Below are 20,037 nucleotides of genomic sequence, written 5' to 3'. Positions count from 1 at the left end.
ATTTGCTATTTTAGTTTTTCAAAGAAATGTTTATTTGTTAAAAGAAAACTCATAGCAATTGCTGGATTTGAACACCCAACCTCATGCTTATAAATCAGTCACTTAACCAGTCACGCCACCAAGGCAAGTCATCTGACACACACTGAAATAGCAATACATATATCAATATAGAAATATAGTTATACCATTATTAATTTATTTAGATATGCGAATCCATATTATATTCCCTATTAATCCAATTCTAAAAGTATGCTTTTGTTTAATCTGATAACCAGCGTATTCACAGAAAAGGTTAAAACGATCAATTTTTCACAACGTATATAAACGTACAGTAATATGGTCAAAAGGAGCATGTAAAAACGTTTCAAAATAACCACATGTACTGTAAGACTTTGATGCTTAAAATGTTTAGGGAGAAATGGAATACTGGTGTGTGTTTTTTCTTTAAAATACCAAGACCAGCCATATACAGTACAGTTTACATACAGTAATATGTTTATGTTCCTAAATTAATATAATTAATGACCTTCAGATCCTATTTTTTATGCTCAGCTACTAAAATGTCCCTTAAGTGGTAAAATTCCATATAAATATTCAATACTAAACTGATTAAAATGTGCACAGTAAAGAGATTAAATGATTAAATCGTTTCACTACCGACCAATGCACCACAAGTGCCCCTGTTGGTCATTTTGGCCAGCCAATCACATACCGCAGTACGGCGTGGTGGCGCACGCAGTACGGGTTTGTACCGTGCATTTTGTATGGCTGCATCTGTATCTATTGTTAGGAATAGTAGCAATTTTGTTTGTATGTGAAATACTTTTGGAAAATAACCTCTTGCCACAAAAACAAAGGTGTATGCTACTTATAGATACTGTATGTGCTTAAAAAAAATGCTCCCCGTATAAGAGTAGTATAAGAAGTCCTACAGATGCAGCCATTCAAAGTGCGCGGTACAGACACGTACCGGAGGTAATTGGCTACGGCGTCGCGCATTTTGACGCAAGATGACGCGGGGTACCGCGGTACGTGATTGGTTGACCGACAGGGGCACTCGTGGTCTGTTGGCCTGTCGTAGAAAGATTTACTGTAAACATCTTTACTGTGCCCGTTGTAGTATTGAATATTCATATGGAATTTTACCACTGAAGGGAAATCTTAGTAGCTGAGCATAAAAAGAATAGGAGCATACTGTAACGCGTGTGAAGGCCATAAACGATATTAATTTTGGAACATAAACATACAGTATATGGCTGGTCTCGGTACTTTAAAGAAAACATACACAAAACACGGTTTCATTATGACCAGAATCGGTCTTGAGATATTTTTAACTTGATTTACAGTATTTGAGAGGTATGTCTTGACACCGATACTACGTAAATACTGCTCACGTATATGTTTCTAGGTTTATATTATGCATTTCATACGGTCAAATTACTTTTGAGCAACTGATAAGAAGCGCGAAACGGTATGCCCAGGGCATTTTAGTTTCGTTTTGTGCGGGGACTCTGCTTTAACTATATCGCTGTGGATTGATTAGAGATATCAAGTACATACAAGTCATTTTTTAAATGTTGTAGTTCGTCTTGTAAAAATGTTACGAGTACATCATCTGTCAACAATTACACAGGTTCTGTTTCCATATTGCGGATTTTGGTTACGTAATATTATTTTCTAATTTCACGTTGTGAATATATGATTTGGGCAAACAGAGCCGCAAAGAAGTACATTATGGGTTGTTGTTTTTTTTTGCAGTTTTATCTAGAACAAGCGATGCTTAAACCTTTGTCTGATTCTTGTGAAACTATCCACACAACAGTTACCTAGGAGTTGACTTCAGTGATGTCACTGATGGGATGTTTCTAAAAATCCATCCACTGTAAAACGTCTTCTCCAGTTGTCCTGCATATGTATTCGCTAATGAAGCTGTGTGTTCTGAGCCTGGTTCTCTACATTTCTGTATGAACCAGCTTAGAGGGCTAAAGACAGCTTGTGTTTAAATTGAGTGTAAGGTAATTTATGCTTCTAAAGTCATGGTCAGCATTTATTATTGTACTGTGCTGTAAATTTGTTCTGTGCCTAATTACATTATTTTATAGCTTTATCAAATCTGTACATTGTCGATAATGTTTCTGTAGTGCTTTTTCAGCACTCAGCATGTGACCGTGCCAGTGGTGCTGTGGGTTATGCTCCTGACTCCCATGTCACATGGTCTGTGATTGAATCCCATGGAACTATGACTTTATTTTTTAACAAACATTTCTTTGAAAAAATGAAACGTTTCCCTTGGTCAGAGATTAAATAAAACCTCACTCGCACCAAACAAATTTATATTTCTAAATATCACAACATGATCGAATTTGAGTCTTTTTAATAACAATGAATAGTCACCTATGCGTTACAAAATAAACATTTATATTGATTTGAATCGCGTTTTGATTTAAATTGTAAACGCGTGTTTAAATATATGTGTTTAAAGGCGATATACTGTATAAAAGCGCTGATTCTTATGGAATGTGTTCCGCCGGAGATTCAAAAAATTTATTTTTTTTAATCGCGTATCTAAGGAAAATTGCAGTATAACTTTGTTCATGCACAAACAGTGGCATGTTACATTATTAATTTGGGTGTCTCCTCTTGCCAGGAAGCTCTAAATTGCATTTTGAGTGCGGTTTTTGACTTTTTCTAAATTGCAACCCATAAATAAAGCTGATACAGTTTAGACTTACTGTATTCTAAACTGTATTACAGCAGCACATTGGACAATGCAATGTAAATTGCAAAAATGCACTTGGAATCTGTCCAAGCCCTACTACGAAAATTATTTAAACTGCGACACTTATCATTCATCTTTAAATAAACTTTATTTTATATAGCGTTTTAAGCGAATAGGTAATTAGATTGCTCATAAACCTAATCGCTTTTTCAACTATAGATCGTATTATTATAAACTTTCTTGGAATAATGTCTTTTATGTAAACCATGTTTGCTATTAATTCATTTAGGGCTAGAATACGTTCATTGTCTTCCAATCGAGTTGAGTTGACATTGGAAGCTTGCCACGCCCGGACTGTTACACCAACGCATTAGCATGTTAAAGCGATTTCATTGAGGAGCCTAGCTTTTTAACTAGTAAGTACTGTACTTCCTACTTTAAAAATAACTGTGAAACCGGTTTAATTCGTCACAGCCAGCACTCCCGCAGAGAGGGGGGTTGTACTCGTTAATGTCCGATGACATACAAGAGGAAAGATCACAGATTTTAATCGTCTTTTTTCTGAACCAGGGAAAATCTGATCAGGTTCAGAAAAGGTTGTTTTGAGTGTCTGAACATTGTCTCTTTGCACCTGTAGTTATTTGCAGCTGGGGAAGCTAATGATTATGATCTGGGAATGTAACTGAGATTTTTTTCTCCATAATAAGCAGCTTTGCAGCAGGTTATTTGTTTTCACTGCTTGAGAGGTATTGGAATGCTGCAAGCAAACATTCAGCTGTAAAGTTGAGCAGTTTTTAATGTCATGCTCTTAAGAAATAAAGCCTTTAGACAATTAGGAGGTACTGGTATTCACAAGGTAGAAGGTGGTGTTTTCAGAGGCCTAAAGGGAAACTGTTATACCTAATGATTAAATACTTGATGAGACATTTTTTTACTGTATTGTTTATGTATGATCTGTGTATCTCAGCTGAAAAGCTGAGATAAAATAAGATGTATGCATCTAAATAACTGGACCTCAAATAGCAGACCTTATGAGCAATACTGTGTGTATTTATTTAAAATATTTATAGCTCCTCTGGAAAGTTGTTGGGGGAAAAAAAAACTGATGTGCTGAAACAGTACAATTAAACACGCTCTGCAGAAAAGGGGATGGTTGTTAGGTCAGCTTCAGTTTTACACGTACAGTACACATTTGATTTCATTAAAATTATGAGGTACCCTGTATCTGCAGGACTCAAGAAGCTCTCAGTCATGTCACTTTGCAGTTGATGTCTCCTAGAGGTTCCTAGATTCTTATTGTAAATAAAAGGAACAACATACAGTGGGACTTTTTCAAAAACGGGGAACAAATTTCAACATCTGACTGCACTGAGCACACAAATATTGGTTCTAGGCTCCTGAATCACCTTTGGTCCCTGGATCATTGCTTTTAACCATTTACACAAGGTTTTTACTGTAAAGCACTTTCACAGCTCAACATAAATGGACCTTCTGGGGCACAGGCTTTAAAGGAGCTTTTTTAAAATAACAGACTTTGCATTTCCTGTTATAAGCTATTCTTTTAGCATATGACAAGCATGCCCTTATTATGGCGATATCCTCCTAAACATTGGAGAAATAACTCTAGAAGCTCAATTAAAACAGAAATGCTTCAAATCACTTGGGATACAACAAAAAAGTGGCGTATTATAAAGTGTGTTAACAATGTAGCTAGTTTGTTTTCATACCTTAGATTATAATAAAACCTCACCATTTAACACCAACAGGTGTTTTCTTGAAGTCTGCTAGCTTCAAAGTTTATGGTTTGGCTTTTGTGTATAATGATAGTGAACTGCATTGGAAATGTAGGAAAGTAAGCATTAATAAGCAGGAAAATTAAACCAAGAAACACCTAAAGTACTGGACTTTATTGCAGATAAACTACCGATCTACCTTTTAAGCCTGTACAACCTGCAGGACTCCAGCTTTAATTGATTGGACTCAACAGCCTAAGTTTTAAGGTTATCCTTACAAGTGTGGAAAAGCATGGGCGTAATGTTGCAGCCTTCACTGTTGTTTTAGAAGTTGTTTTTTCCAGCTGTACATTAACATTTCTGTCTTGAGTCTTTCTTAACAATATGGTGTAAACAGTGTCTGGTTTCTACTGTGATTATTATTTCATTACTGAAGTAGCCTTTTGATATTTGCACAGTACTTTTTGTTGTTATGGCTGTTTTCATATTCATAGTTTTCTTCTATTAAAACTTGGCTACAAATGCAAGAATTCAACCAGATATTCTTACTTGTACAATGTATACGGTTGCATTGCAGTTAGTTAATGTAGTTACTCCATAGTCAGCAATCTAAACTTTATTGTTAAGCTTTAATGATTGATGTTGTACCAGTAACCTTTAGAAATACTATAGTACTTCACAAATGCTTTGTGTGTTTGGAAATCTTTTGAGTAAAAGCCTTATAAAAATAGGTTTAGTTTTTACAGGACATCACAAAGAAATAGGATGGTATAATTCTTAGTGATTGTATTTGGAAGATTATGGACTAAACAGACTTCAGGGATGCCAGTGGATCATTGTGCTATTTGGAATTATTCCAAAAATCAAGTGACCTCTTTGCTGTAGTATTTTTAGTATTATTTATTTAGTATTAATAAAGAATAGATTTATTAAAGTCGTGCGATGTGCAAGCGGGATATGTAAAATAATGTAAAATAAAGTTTTTTATTATTGTTATAGAGAAACATGATCAGATTTTCCCTGGTTCAGAAAAAAGACGATTAAAATCTGTAATCTTTCCACTTGTATGTCATCGGACATTAACGAGTATTATTATTAAAAGTGATTATTTTAAGTTGAATAAGTGACTGGTTCAAAATAGGACACAATAACACACAGGGGTAAGGAACTAGAGGGGTGCCAAAGAAAAGAAAATGAACAAAATGGAGCTGGCTAGAAAAGTGAGGGACAGTTAACCTGACTACAAAAGAAAACCCAAAACACACGGTCTTTGGTGTCTTCAACACCCACTGACTACCCAGCCAGCAGCCATATCACCCTGCAACTCACACCTGGCAACCCACTGAAGCTCAGCAGGTGTAAGCCTGGTCAGTACCTGGATGAGAGACCTCCTGGGAAAAACTAAGGTTGCTGCTGGAAGAGGTGTTAGTGGGGCCAGCAGGGGGCACTCACCCTGCGGCTCATGTGGGTCCTAATGCCCCAGTATAGTGACGGGGACACTATACTGTAAACAGGCGCCGTCCTTCAGATGAGACGTAAAACTGAGGTCCTGACTCTCTGTGGTCATTAAAAATCCCAGGGCGTTTCTCGAAAAGAGTAGGGGTGTAACCCCAGCGTCCTGGCCAAATTTCCCGTTGGCCTTTATCAATCATGGCTTCCTAACAATCCCCATCTATGAATTGGCTACATTACTCTGCTCTCCTCCCCACTGATAGCTGATGTGTGGTGAGCGTTCTGGCGCACTATGGCTGCTGTCGCATCATCCAGCTGGATGCTGCACATTGGTGGTGGTGGTGGAGGGGAGTCCCCATTACCTGTAAAGCGCTTTGAGTGGAGTGTCCAGAAAAGCCCTATATAAGTGTAAGCAATTATTATTATTACCCAAAACCATACAAGACAAACGGCACTCACCCGTACTAAACTGGTGTTACTAATACAAAATCAACTAAGTGTGTAGAATGTACCTAACAACCTAAACTAACCTTATACACAAGAGTTCACACAAAAACACAAGTGAACTAGGAATACAATTAAGGGTAAATGGGTAATCAACAGGAACAGGGTACAAAAGAACACAAAGGTTGAACATGTAACATGTTAGTGCAAGGTAATGGCAAAACAAGGATAAACACAAACAAATGAAAGTACAAAGAAATGAACAGAAACCAACAAAACAAGAAAGCCAAAGCTATATGAAAATACACACACACACAAAACAAAACAACAATCCAACAAAGCCGAAGCAAAAGCAATAACAAAGCAATAACAAAGCAAAGCAAAACCAAGTGGGACCAAAGTCAAACAAAAGGCCTTTCCTTCCTGAAAACCTCCATGTTATATACTGAATAAGATGCAGTCTGATTGGCTGAGAGGCTGATTGATGATGTCATATGGAACAGTGGTGTAATGGTGGGCCAATGGGGAAGGGAGAATAATCAAAGGTCAGCAGTGTGGAACATAAAAAAACACACAGAGACCACACACTGGGACGTAACACTAATTACTGTAATTATACTTTGTAGCTATATTGATTTTTTTTAAACCAAAGCTGGTTCTAATCAGTTTCTCATTGAATCCTTTTTCAAATAAGTAGAAAATTCAAATAACATTTAATGTTTCAAACTATCTACTTAATATACATTTAATTTTTATTATTAATATAAAATTTACTACACATTATGTTAGGCATGCCACATTAAGCATTCATTGCCCCACTTAGAGGTGTAATCATAGCCGTTCCAGGGACGCCAAATATGTAATGTTGCCATAATGTAAATGTAGTGGCTCTCTGAAGGCACCAGTTCTGTAGGGTTTGGGCATTTACTGGAACAATTATTAATTGTAGCAGTAAATCACAAAGTTTATTCTTTTGATGGCTTTAGAATCCAACCATGCGACATAACTCAAACAACGCACACACACAGGTACTAATACACGAGGATACATTTATTAATACATAGAATATGCATGTAAAACTAACAGATCTTATCGAGAGGGTTATCAGAATACAAAAGGTATATATTCAGTCAGTTACAAAGAGTTACATATATCAAGAGGACATACGTTCAGTATATCATTCATTAAGACCGTAAATGAACTTGGTTATAACTTCTACATTAGATACTCAAAACAAGTACATAACTCTTAGGAATTAAATTGATATCAACTGGTTGGGATAACAATTGAATTCTCGAGCTGTAATGCATTGAAGTTGAATACTCATCCAATCTCTGGGGATTCAGATCTCCTGCGGGCACAAAGAAACAGTTGCAGGCTGTTGCTGTCCAATCCACGCTCTCTGGCTCGGTGCCAGGCTGTGCTGTGCGGCTTGCAACGGTGCGCTTCTGATGCTCACTGACCGGCTAGTTAGTGTTGGCTTTAACTAGCAAAGTTTGCGCACAGGAGAAAAGATGACTGTGGGTCCCAGGAAGTCAGGAAGAGGACCGGTTCGTTCCTGGTGAAGCTAGTTCTGAATAGTGATTCAGCTGTCCACAGTTCCGACCTGTTCACGAGGCCTGCTGCTGGTGCTAACCTCGGGTGGATCCTCTGGTTACTCTCTGACAACCTCCGCTCTAGACTCTTAGAACAAAGGAAAGTTCTGGCACTCGGACACACTGGCCGTTCCGTGGTTGTCCGGGCTGAGTCTCAGGATGGTCAGGAGGCGCGCTGCGAGAATGTCCTGCCCTTGGGAGCCTTCTGCTCCTGGGCCGTCCTGCCCTGGAATTCTCCTTTGAATTCCCTTTAGAATTGTCCACAATTCTCCACAAAGTTCCACTGAATCTCCACTACAGGCTCTCTGTGTTGCCTGTTTTTACCTGGAGGAACTTCAGCTCGTTGATTGGCTGAAAGTTCCATGGGCATCAGAGTCCCACGTGGGTTACTCGGCCCTACCAGTCCCTGATTGGTTGATCAAGGTGAGATATGAGTCACTTACTCCTGACACTTAGGAATGCAGTCCAGATGTCCATCTGGCACTCCCTAGACAGATAGGCGCCAATGGATGACCATTGATCATGATAGCCAGGCTTAGCTAAGTGCATCCCCCTTTGGGAGCTTGTTCCTTATCAGAGGAAACCTTAAATCAGCCTGCATGAATAGTTTCTCTGTGGCTGCACCACAGAGATGAACAGAGATGGGGCCTCTTTGGGAAAGCTCAGAACACTTAATTCTTTCTTATTAATAAGCCTCGCCGCTACAGAGGTTTAAAAAAAGTAACACAGTCTTACACACAAAAGGCGTTGGTCATTAAAATGTGGTATAACAAACAATATATTGTGTGGTATGGAACTTTATGTTTGAAGCATTCAGAGTGGCTGTGTCTGTATATAGGCAGTGTAGCGGCAAGGCTTATTAAAATACAGGAATTAAGTTTGCTGCTTCCTTGCCAGTCCCTCTCTCCTTCATCTCAGTGGTGCTTGATACGGAGAGGCCATTCCATTCGGTTCACAATTAAGGTGTTTTTCTAGCTGATAGTGTGTTCTGATAAGGAACAACTCCCAAGGCTGAGACACACCAGCCACCCTAATAAATGGCCATCTCTGGTGCCTTAAAGTCTGGGAGATTCCAAGGGAGTCTTATCCCAAGTTGTTTACAACTCTAAGGTCAGAGTGCATTGTTACCCATCATCAGCCAATCAGGAACAGTTAGGGCAGGTTAACCCCACGTGGGTCTAGGATGCCGTTGAAACTTCCAACCAATGAATGACCATAGTTCCTTCAGGTAAAACAGGCAACACAGAGCTCCAAGACTATTCGAAGGAGAATTCTAAGGAGAATTCCAGGGGTGCGAGACAATTTCAGGGCAGGACGGCCCAGGAGCAGAAAGGTTCCTCCAGGTAAAACAGGCAGCACATTTCTCAGACTCAGCACGCCTCCTGGACATTTCTTAGACTCAGAGCTCCTCCTGGACAATCACGTAACGGCCAGTGTGTCCGAGTAGCAGGACTTTCCTTTGTTCTAAGAGTTGAGAACAGAGGTTGCCAGCACATAACCAAAGGATCCACCCGAGGTTAGCCCAAGCCTCGTGAACCCACCGCAAATGCTCACCTGATCAACAAGTGAACTACGGTCGGAACTGTGGACAGCTGAATCTAAGGATTCAGGACTAGCGCTACATCAGGAACGAACCGGTCTTCTTCCTGTCTAAAGAGTGTGACCTGCTTGGACCCGCAGTCACTTTTCTCCTGTGCACAAACTCTGCTAGTTTTAGCCAACACTAACTAGGTCTTCAGAGAGCATCAGCAGCGCATCGCAGCAGGAATCTTTCCCACCACGTCGCAAGCTGAAACAGCACTGCCTGGCACCGAGCCAGAGAATGCTTATTGGACACAGCAACAAGCCTACCACTGTTTGTGTCCACGGGAGATCTGAATCCACACAGATTGGATGAGTATTCAACATTCTGCATTACAGCTAGAGAATTCAATTGTTACCTCAACCTGAGTTGATATCAATTTAATTGCTATGAGTGATGTACTTGTTTTGAGTATCTAGTGTAGAAGTTGTAATCCAAGTTCATTTACGAAACGGTCTAAATGAATGATATGCTGAATGTGTTTCCCTCTTGGTTTGTAACTCTTTGTGATTGAATATATACCTTTTGTGTTCTGCTAACCCTCACAACAAGATCTGTTATGTTTATATGCACATTTTATGTATTAATACATGTATTCTCGTGTAATTAGTATACATGTGTGCGTTGTTTGAATTATCCAGCAAGGTTGATTGTAATAGCCATCAAAGAATCATTTTGTGACTTACTGCTACAATTAATAATTGTCCCAGTAAATCCACAAAACCCCTACATTTACTGGTGCCTCGTGAGAGGATGCCTACAGCAGATAAACAATGATCAGATTTGTATGCTATACTGTTTAGAATAAGAAAATGCTAGCACCTTCATGATAAAAAGAAAAGCCACAGAGACCCAAAAAAAAAGTTTGAAAAAAAAAAAGAAAGTTTCTCAGAACAGGGAATTAGCATCACCAACATCTTGTTTCACCCAAAACCAAACATAAAACTTCCTGGCAATATCCACAATTTAAACACCAGCAATTGATTGAGTCAATACCGATGCCCAGAATAATCACCAGAGATCCCCAGAGCAATGACAGGAACAGAATCTGCTTGATCTGATATGCCTATTCTTTAGTACCATAAGACCTATTTATGGCCTGATCATTCAAGCACTAGTCCTTATCAAACATAAGGAAGGAGACTGTTCTGTAGCTTGCAGTGTTTATGGCATTGAGTGTGTCTGCCTTTAAAACTTAATAATGGAATGTAAATCAGTTCTTTTAACCTGAAGTATTTTAATTATCATTAAACATAGTTTTCTCACCAGTTAGTTTTATATTTGAAACCATCATTCAACAAAGCAGGAGCTTATTGTACTTTCTAATGACATTACACATGGAAGGATTATACGTTTTAATCGTTTTCATTTAAAAAAAATACATTTTAGAAAAGTTTCATCTACACAAAAATCACAGACTATTTTTGATTGTATTTCTGAATGTTATGTCACAGTTCAATATTTTATATACATCTAAATAAAGTCAGGTGTCAGGTGCATAAATTATTAGTAATCAATAATTAGTATTAACATTACAAAGTGTTGCAGTCTTTTCTGCTTTAACGTTGTGGATGAATTTTCACCTCGAATGTTTGCCCACCAGCTAACACACAGAAGAAAACTGAATACAAAAAGTACTGTACTTGCAAGAATAGTGATTACAAACATTAAAGAAAACATACTTGCTTTATACTGTTATACTGTACAGTGTATTAAAACACTCTATGGTCACTACACTGCCCACTAAACCTCTTTCCCACAATTTCAGGGGGGCAAGGTCACGTAGCTGATTCACAGCTGGATACAATTTAATCTTGCAAAAATTCAGATATTTCTCAACATATTTGCTAAAACTATAAATCTCAGTAATCTTTCTATGTTAGTCTCACTGTATGCCCCAGTGCTCACTCAATGTTCACACTCCCAGTAAAATAAAAAACTTGTTTCCCGCATTGTCGCCTGGCACCAGAGGGGAAGGAAAAGTGCCCTCGGTCATTTTTTTCACTGACAAAGTTGAATAAAATTCATTCAAAGGGTGTGATGTGTTAACACAAACTCTGCTTAACAGATCTGCTTGTGAGAACAAGGTGACTTTCTGTTCAATGAAATAAAGCTACATATAGAATACGTATAGAATTTTAAATTCTTCAAGCAAAATCAGCAGTGTCGAAATCTGCTACTTTGCAAGCAGTACTCAACTTCTCAAAAGTTACATTTTGTCTCTCGTGCAAACTCAACAAAGGTATATTTTTTTATAATTCGGAAATTTGAACGGTATTCCTCAGGGACTCATTATAGTATTGTAGTTAGTGCAGGAAAATTAAAATACCGCCCCCCCTCCCAGGCGGGTCTTACCTCCCGCTGTTCCAAAGCCGTATGGTTTCAAAGTATGTGTGAAATATCTTTTCCTACTCCAGTTATTAATACAATCTATTTTTATTCATCCAGCTATTTTAAAAAATATAACCAAAAGGATTGCTGTAAAGGTTAAATTCCAAGCTGAAAAGACAAGACTCAATGTGTCTTCTCTAACTCTTCAGTTTACAGCTCGTCCATGGTCATTCATTACTGGTGTAGCGGCAATGCTTATTAATAAGGCAGAATTAAGTGTTGCTGTGCTTTCCCAAATGAGGCCCCATCTCTCTCTTCATCTCTGTGGTGCAGCCACAGAGAAACTATTCATGCAGGCTGATTTAAAGATGTTTTATTTTGATAAGGGACAGCTCCCAAATGGGGATGTACTTAGCTAAGCCTGGCTATCATGATCAATGGTCATCCATTGGCGCCTGTCTAGGGAGCGCCAGATGGACATCTGGACTGCATTCCTAAGTGTCAGGAGTAAGTGACTCATATCTCACCTTGTTCAACCAATCAGGGACTGGTAGGGCCGAGTAACCCACGTGGGACTCTGATGCCCATGGAACTTTCAGCCAATGAATGAGCTGAAGTTCCTCCAGGTAAAAACAGGCAACACAGAGCTCCAAGACTATTCGAAGGAGAATTCTAAGGAGAATTCCAGGGGTGCGAGACAATTTCAGGGCAGGACGGCCCAGGAGCAGAAAGGTTCCCAAGGGCAGGACATTCTCGCAGCGCGCCTCCTGACCATCCTGAGACTCAGCCCGGACAACCATGGACAACTGGACAACCACAAAACGGCCAGTGTGTCCGAGTGCCAGAACTTTCATTTGTTCTAAGAGTCTAGAGCGGAGGTTGCCAGAGAGTAACCAGAGGATCCACCCTAGGTTAGCATCAGCAGCAAGCCTCGTGAACAGGTCGGAACTGTGGGCAGCTGAATCACTATTCAGAACTAGTGCTTCATCAGGAATGAACCGGTCATCTTCCTGACCTGCTGGGACCCACAGTCATCTTTTCTCCTGTGCACAAACTTTGCTAGTTTAAGCCAACACTAACAAGCCTGTCAGTGAGCATCAGCAGCGCACCGTCACAAGCCGCAGAGCACAGCCTGGCACGGAGCCAGAGAGCCAGCAGGAGATCTGAATCCCCAAAGAATGGATGAGTATTCAACTTCACTGCATTACATTCATTACAGCTCGAGAATTCAATTGTTATCCCAACCAGTTGATATCAATTTAATTCCTAAGAGTTATGTACTTGTTTTGAGTATCTAAAGTTATAACCAAGTTCATTTACGAAACGGTCTAAATGAATGATATACCGAACGTATGTCCTCTTGATATGTGTAACACTTCGTAACTGAATGAATATACACCTTTTGTATTCTGATAACCCTCACAATAAGATCTGTTAGGTTTACATGCATATTCTATGTATTAATAAATGTATCTTCGTGTATTAGTACTTGTGTGAGTGCGTTGTTTGAGTTATATCGCAAAGTTGGATTCTAAAGCCATTAAAAGAATCAATTTCGTGATTTACTGCTACAATTAATAATTGTCCCAGTAAATGCCCAAACCCCTACAGAACTGGTGCCTCGTGAGAGCACACTACACTGGCAATTGTAGAAAATAACCCTTTCCCCCTCCCTTGTTTAATTTAAAGATTTCCATGAAGAAATCCTTAAACACAAAACCATCATATTTAATAATTCATCTAGCTGGTTCCTTATTGAATGACGCTGACGGACCGGGTTCAGTTCCAGGCGGTGTACTATATAGTACAGTTTAAACTTCTTTTTAAATTGCAAGTTAAATTGTTGGCTGATTACTGCCTGCTAACATTTGGATTAAGACAAAATATAGATTTTCCGAATTCGGATGTAAACCTGAAAGAGACACATCATGTTCACAATAAGCTATAATAGTGGACTTTTTTATGCATTTGGCTATATGAGAAACAAACTGAAAGTAATGCTCTGATCGTGTTTTGATCCGCCTGGGTGCAGCTTGCTTAGCTGCTTAGTTACATGATTCCATATTAATATAACTATCAAGTGATGTTAAATCACTACAACATTTATCTTTTTACAATAACAGCAAATGGTGTTCTTACTACGTATTCTTAGTAAAAGGATAAAATGTTATTACTTTTTGTAAAGTACAGAATATAAGCTTAATATTGTTGGAACAAGCACGTTAAAACCAGAACACACTGTAAGTTACCAAGTTGAAGACTTTGATGCATAAAATATTTATGCATAATTAAATTAATTATGATGAAGGTGGAAGGTTGTGTACTTTTGTCCAACTGAGCAATCTTTCTTTTCTAAAATATAGCTACTTTTTAATGTTTGATGTTTAACATGCTGTAATACGCAGTTTAAAATTACAGATGCAGCCATTCAAAATGGGTGGGGTATTTCGCGGTATATCCCGGTGGGCGTGTCGCATCAAAACGCAGTATCATGCAGTATCACGCAGTATATCGCGTCATTTGACATCATGCCAGAAAGTATCCGGAATCACCTTGTAAAACTGCCAGGAGGAGCCAATAAAGCTTAACCTCTCATGTACAGCATTTGAGCTTTTAAATTTAAACTGTGTATTACAGCATGTTAATCATCAGTCATTAAAAAGTGGTATATTTTATGAAACCAAGATTGCTCAGTTGGACAAAAGTACACAACCTACCTTTATCAGAAATATTTATGCATCAGAGCCTTTACCGAAGATATTACTAATAGTATTAATACTGAATGACTTTGGACAAGCTGTAAACTCAAAGTATTACGCTGGTCCACATTCTTTCTAACCGTCATTTTAAACGAAAATACTTTTAGTTTTTTCTTTGACAAACACCTCAGCATTTCGTAGATCTAACTAACGAGGACAGGACATTAGCTAGCCAATACAATAAAGGAATTACTTTTTTTGCTAATTTCTTTAGCACATTTGTACAAGCACTCGGAATCTGTCCAAGCCCTACTTTGTCAGGCATTTTCTTTTACTGCAACGGACATAAAAACTCCCTTGCTTTTAACAGAGCGTTTCATAATTTCTAACTACGAAAATTATTTAAACTGCGACACTTATCATTCAACCAGAGCTCAAAATATCACAATGATCCTCAAGAGCACATCAAAGACTGTATTAAAAGATACTTGTATCAGATACATGAGAACGCTTTCTTTTCCGTATAGCAGATATTATGGAACCACTTCAGAAGGGTGTCAGCCAGTCAGATTCCAGGAATCGGTACTTTAAAGAAAAAATACACACAGGTATTCCATTTCACCATAAACATTTTAAGCATCGAAGTCTTTAACTAACATGTGAAATAGCGTGTAAAAAAGTGGTAGTTTTAAGCTTTTCTGCTAATATAATATGGAATCGCGTATCTAAAGAAATTAATAACGATATGATTATATTCATGTACTGCGACAGGGCTGTGTAGGGCTGTTTCGCCTTTCTCTTCACGTGACTTCCCTAGTAGCCCACTGGTCTATGTGCCTGGTTACTAAACCTACAGGTTGTGTGCTCAAATCCAGCTGGCGCCGTGACTTTTCTTTTAACAAACATTTCTTTGAAAAAATAGAATAGCAATATTATGGACAATTAATTGACTTTTATATTTCTAAATATCACAACATGATCAAATTTAAGTCATTTTTGATAACAATGAATAGTCACCTTCTTCCCTTCTGACAACGGTCCCTGCTTCTGCTTCCTGCTTCTATTGTGTGTGTATGGGGGGGGGATCCCTTTAGATCTCCCTTAAGATTTAAAAGGTTATTAATCATATCTTCGGTGTCGCATCTTACCAGTGCAGCTGATCTTTTGCTGCCTGGGTCAACTATCACAAAGCTTTAGAGAACTTAACATTTCTATTATCAACAAATTGTAAATACGACGTTTACATTGGCATTATTAATTTTTCGCATGGGTGTATGGAGGATTGTCAGCTGTCACTGACAGTGGACCCCCCCTCTTAGGCTGCGCACACAATCTTTTAAATTTTTATAGAGAAATGGAGGCTGTACAGTATGCGTTACAATATAAACATTTATATTGATTTAAATCGCGTTTTGATTTAAATCGCAAACGCGTGTTTAGTTATATGTGTTTTTTTAATCATAATCAGACAAATGCAACATAAATTGATACAGTATCTTTGTCTTCTAAGTATCTTAATAAACTTTCAGCATAGCTTTCTACCCGTTTAGATTTATTTTTCTTGCGATTTTGGGATCAAACGTGGAAAGATTAGATTGTAATAGTTTTTATTTTTTAAATACATTTTAGAAAAGTGTAATCTATACTAAAAAGCTGTACACCACCTGCTATACAGATACATATTGTAATACTTTCAGGTTTGGATAGGATGGACACAATAACTCAGACTTGCAGAGTTAAAGCAAGTTAAAGCCTTGATTTTTCTTCTGCGTCACCACCTGCTAACCCGGCTCTCCCGTGCCCCCGCCCGCCAACAGCGCGAGCCAACACACCGCCCACGTGCCCAAGAGAGAGAGAAAAGAGAGAGAGAGTAAGACCCAGGGGTGCAGAAGCAGAGAACTATTTACAAGGATAACGGATACCTCCCCAGACTGTACACCCGCTTCACTGTGGGACAGCCGCACTGGTCAGCGGCCTTCCTAAACCCCGCCCTGACCACTTTTACTCCTGTCCTGCTCTTCCCCGCGCACCCCAGCCGGACGCTCTTTGGCCTCTGCCCGGGAAAATGTATATTTAGATATTTAGACCCGGCGTGGCACCGAGAGAGCGTCTGCATTTATAACTTAGTTTTTAAAATTAGTCAAGCAATATGAAGCATCTTTTTTTACTTTTAAGTCCCTTAATTATCATTAAGCACAGCTTTCTCACCACTTAGATTACTTTTTGATACCATCCTTAGACAAAGCAGAAACTTCTTGTATTTTCCGATGACATGCAAGTGGAAAGATTACAGATTTTAATCGTCTTTTGTTACGTAATACGTTTTAGGAACGTTTCATCTATACAAACACCACAAAATTATTCTCGATTGTATTTCTGAATGTTATGTTACACTTACAGTAGTTCACTGTTTTAAATACATCTAATTAAGAAAGTTAGGTGTAAGCATAAACTATTAGTAATCAATAATATTGAATTTAGCACTGTAATAAGTTGTTGCACTTTCCCCTGCATCTTGTAAAAATATATTTTCATTGTTCAAATATACATTAAATCTGACTATCATATAATAAGTTAAATACAAAACCAAAGAAAAAACAGGGTAAAATATAATTCAAAATATTTTGCTAACAATGTTAACTGTTTATAAATAATCAATTGTATTAACTAAGGAGTAGGATGGCACAGTTATTATTATGCTTTTTTTTCATAAATACAACAGTAGTAGCTGATGTCTCAGTGGCTTTCAAAATTAAAATATGCATGCAAACCTGTGAACTGGCCTGTGATACTGGCTATGTAATACCCTGGATTGTGGAATAATAGTTTATTTTAAAGGATAGAGAAAGCACAGGAAACAGGCAGTTAGATTGATCAGATTAGTACTAGCATACTTTAGATCTTTTTTTCTGAACCAGGGAAAATCTGATCATGTTTCTCTTTAACAATAATAAAAAACTTTGATTACAAAGTAAATACCCAGACAAACGCAAATGTGTTTTAATGCTTTTATTCATTCAGCAGAGAGAGAGAGAGAGAGACATCCAGCAGAGAGAGACACACACACCGGTTTTCATTGACAAAAAGTACTTGTTTTTTTTTACATTCCTCTTGTCCAACAGGAATGTTTTGTTTGTGGACAGACTGTCCACAAACGTGAGACTGTCTTTCTCAGACTCACATTCCCGAATGTCCCCCGCCCCGATCAACAATCCTAGGAAGAACACGAAACAGCCTGTTAATAAAATTGTTACAATTTTGTTCGGTCAGTTCTTCCTCCCAGAATTTATAGATCGCATCGATCAGTTCCTGCTTTGTGATGGGCTTAGCAGTTTTCCAAACATAGTCTTTCAGTGAATGCCAAACCATCTCTATCGGATTTAGATCTGGGGATTTGGCTGGGGTTTTCACCCAGTTCACTCCTTCTGCTACAAGCCTCGCCCTTGCTGCTGTGTGTTTCGGATCATTGTCTTGAAAGAGATGGTGCCTTGATCCAAAGTGCTCCCTGATATATGGGGCGGCATGCTGTTTCACCACGGCTTCCTCAAAGAATTCACGATCCATAATTCCTTCGAAAATAGATAGATAGAGACAGATAGATAATACTTTATTAATCCCATAGGGAAATTGATGTGTTACAGCAGTCCAGCCCAAGAAAAGCAAAACAGAAATCAGAATAGTTATAAAACAAAAGACAACAAAATAAATAAAAATAAATACATAGGTGTGTGCAAAATGTGCTGATCATAGTCACTGTAAAAACAATAAAATATGTGCAAAATGTGCATAGGTTTATACAGACTGACTGTCCAAAAAGTACAATGGAGTAAACATGCTGACCATAGAGGAGCAAATGAAGGGCTAACAGTCCTAGCCTAGGGCAGCGTTATACACCCTGACAGCCGCCAGGAGGAAAGACCGGTGGAAACGTTCCCTTGAACACCGTAGCTGGAGCAGTCTATTGCTAAATGTGCTCCACTGCCCAGTGACAGTCCCATGAAGCGGATGAGAGGCATTGTTCATGATGGCTGTGAGCTTGGTCAGCATTCAGGGGTCAGGGGTCAAGGCTCATCCCCAACACAGAGCCAGCCTTCTTGAGGAGTTTATTGAACCTATTTGCATATTTTGTCATGATGCTGCTGCCCCAGCACACAACAGCGTAGAAGATGGCCGCCGCCACCACTGATTCATAAAAAATGTGTAGCAGTGTTCCACACACACCAAAGGACCTGAGTCTCCTAAGAAAATAGAGTTGGCTCTGACCTTTCTTGTACAGGGCGTCAGTGTTACCAGACCACTCCAGCTTATCATCTAGCTGTACCCCTTAGTACTTGTAGGAATGAACGCCCTCTATGTCCTCACCCTGGATGGAAATAGGGTTCAGTGGAGAAATAAGAAGTGGTCCCGGGCCTCTTCTAGATAAACCCCCCTAGACGTGAACCTTCAGTGGATGTTTGGGCTTTGGCTTGTCCACATATCTCCCCTTTTTGCAAAATGACATTGTTGAAAACTGTTCCAGAGCCACTGTTGTTTCGTCAGTGAAAAGTACATCATGAAATGCCTCCCCCTGTTCAATCCATCGGAGCGCTTGTTTGAGTCTTGTTTTAGTTTTTTAGCCTTATCATGGGGCATGTGTTGGTTTTTCTGTATCTCCATCCAAGCCTCCTGCGCACTCTTCTTATCGATGTCGGACTAACGCTCGCACCGAGGTCAGCCCATAGCCGTCTTTGGACTTGCATCGCCGGTAGCTCATCATTTTCATCAGTCAGTCTGTCGATAGCTCGCACAATAGGACTTTAAAAAAAAGAGATCAACAGTTAGTTTTAAAAATAATGTGCGTAGTTGTATTTACATACAAGAAAAGTATTTTTAGAAAGTTATTTACCTTTGAATCGTCCTCGGTTTAGATTCTCTTTGCCTCCTCTCCCCTTGTTGTCTCACTGTGCTTTCACAAACGAAGATATCCATCGAAGCCAAATGCTGTACAATGTCCCGTGTTGACTTCCCATATCTTTTCATCTTCATTATTTGGTGTGAGAGAGTCTTCGTGATTTTGGCAATAGTCCGTCTCCTTACCAAACTGATACAGTGGTGCAGCTTGAAGTCTGTACCTATATACTGTATAGTATGGTACAGATAAAACTTACACCATACCGATGAGCTAATACCAGGGAAAGACACTCCAATTTTATTTAAAACACAATACGCCAGAAAATGTGTGTGATGCATTAGCAAGTTAAAACAATTGCGTCAAAAACCTGGGCGTAACAGCTGTTCCTTTTTCTGATCACTCGCCCTCTGGATACACGTCTTGCCTGTCCTGTTCTTTGTTTTCCTAATTTGCTGATTATGCCTGCTGCAATCCACTCCTGCCCTCACACCTAAAGAAGACTATTTGAAATTTCTTTAATTCACCATTGTCCAAATAACCCTTGTATGTGCTGTCCTTAGACAAAACAAGGCTCGCCAAATAATGTGAATC

General features: G+C 38.9%; 1 long non-coding RNA gene across 1 annotated transcript; it reads right to left on the bottom strand.

The window, feature by feature from the left end:
* Positions 1 to 19,154: 19,154 nt before the first annotated feature.
* LOC148677861 (uncharacterized) lies at positions 19,155 to 19,549 on the bottom strand. Its single transcript, XR_015936281.1, has 2 exons — positions 19,441 to 19,549; positions 19,155 to 19,349 (listed from the first exon to the last, which is right to left on the bottom strand). It is a non-coding gene; the product is annotated as an uncharacterized LOC148677861 (long non-coding RNA).
* Between the last annotated feature and the right edge of the window lie 488 nt (positions 19,550 to 20,037).

This window comes from Lepisosteus platostomus, chromosome 1 (genome assembly GCF_059453375.1).
Source record: "Lepisosteus platostomus isolate fLepPlt1 chromosome 1, fLepPlt1.hap1, whole genome shotgun sequence".
Taxonomy (NCBI): Eukaryota; Metazoa; Chordata; class Actinopteri; order Semionotiformes; family Lepisosteidae; genus Lepisosteus; species Lepisosteus platostomus.
The sequence above is the reverse complement of the archived record's forward strand: the minus strand, read 5'-3'. Positions and strand labels throughout refer to the sequence as shown.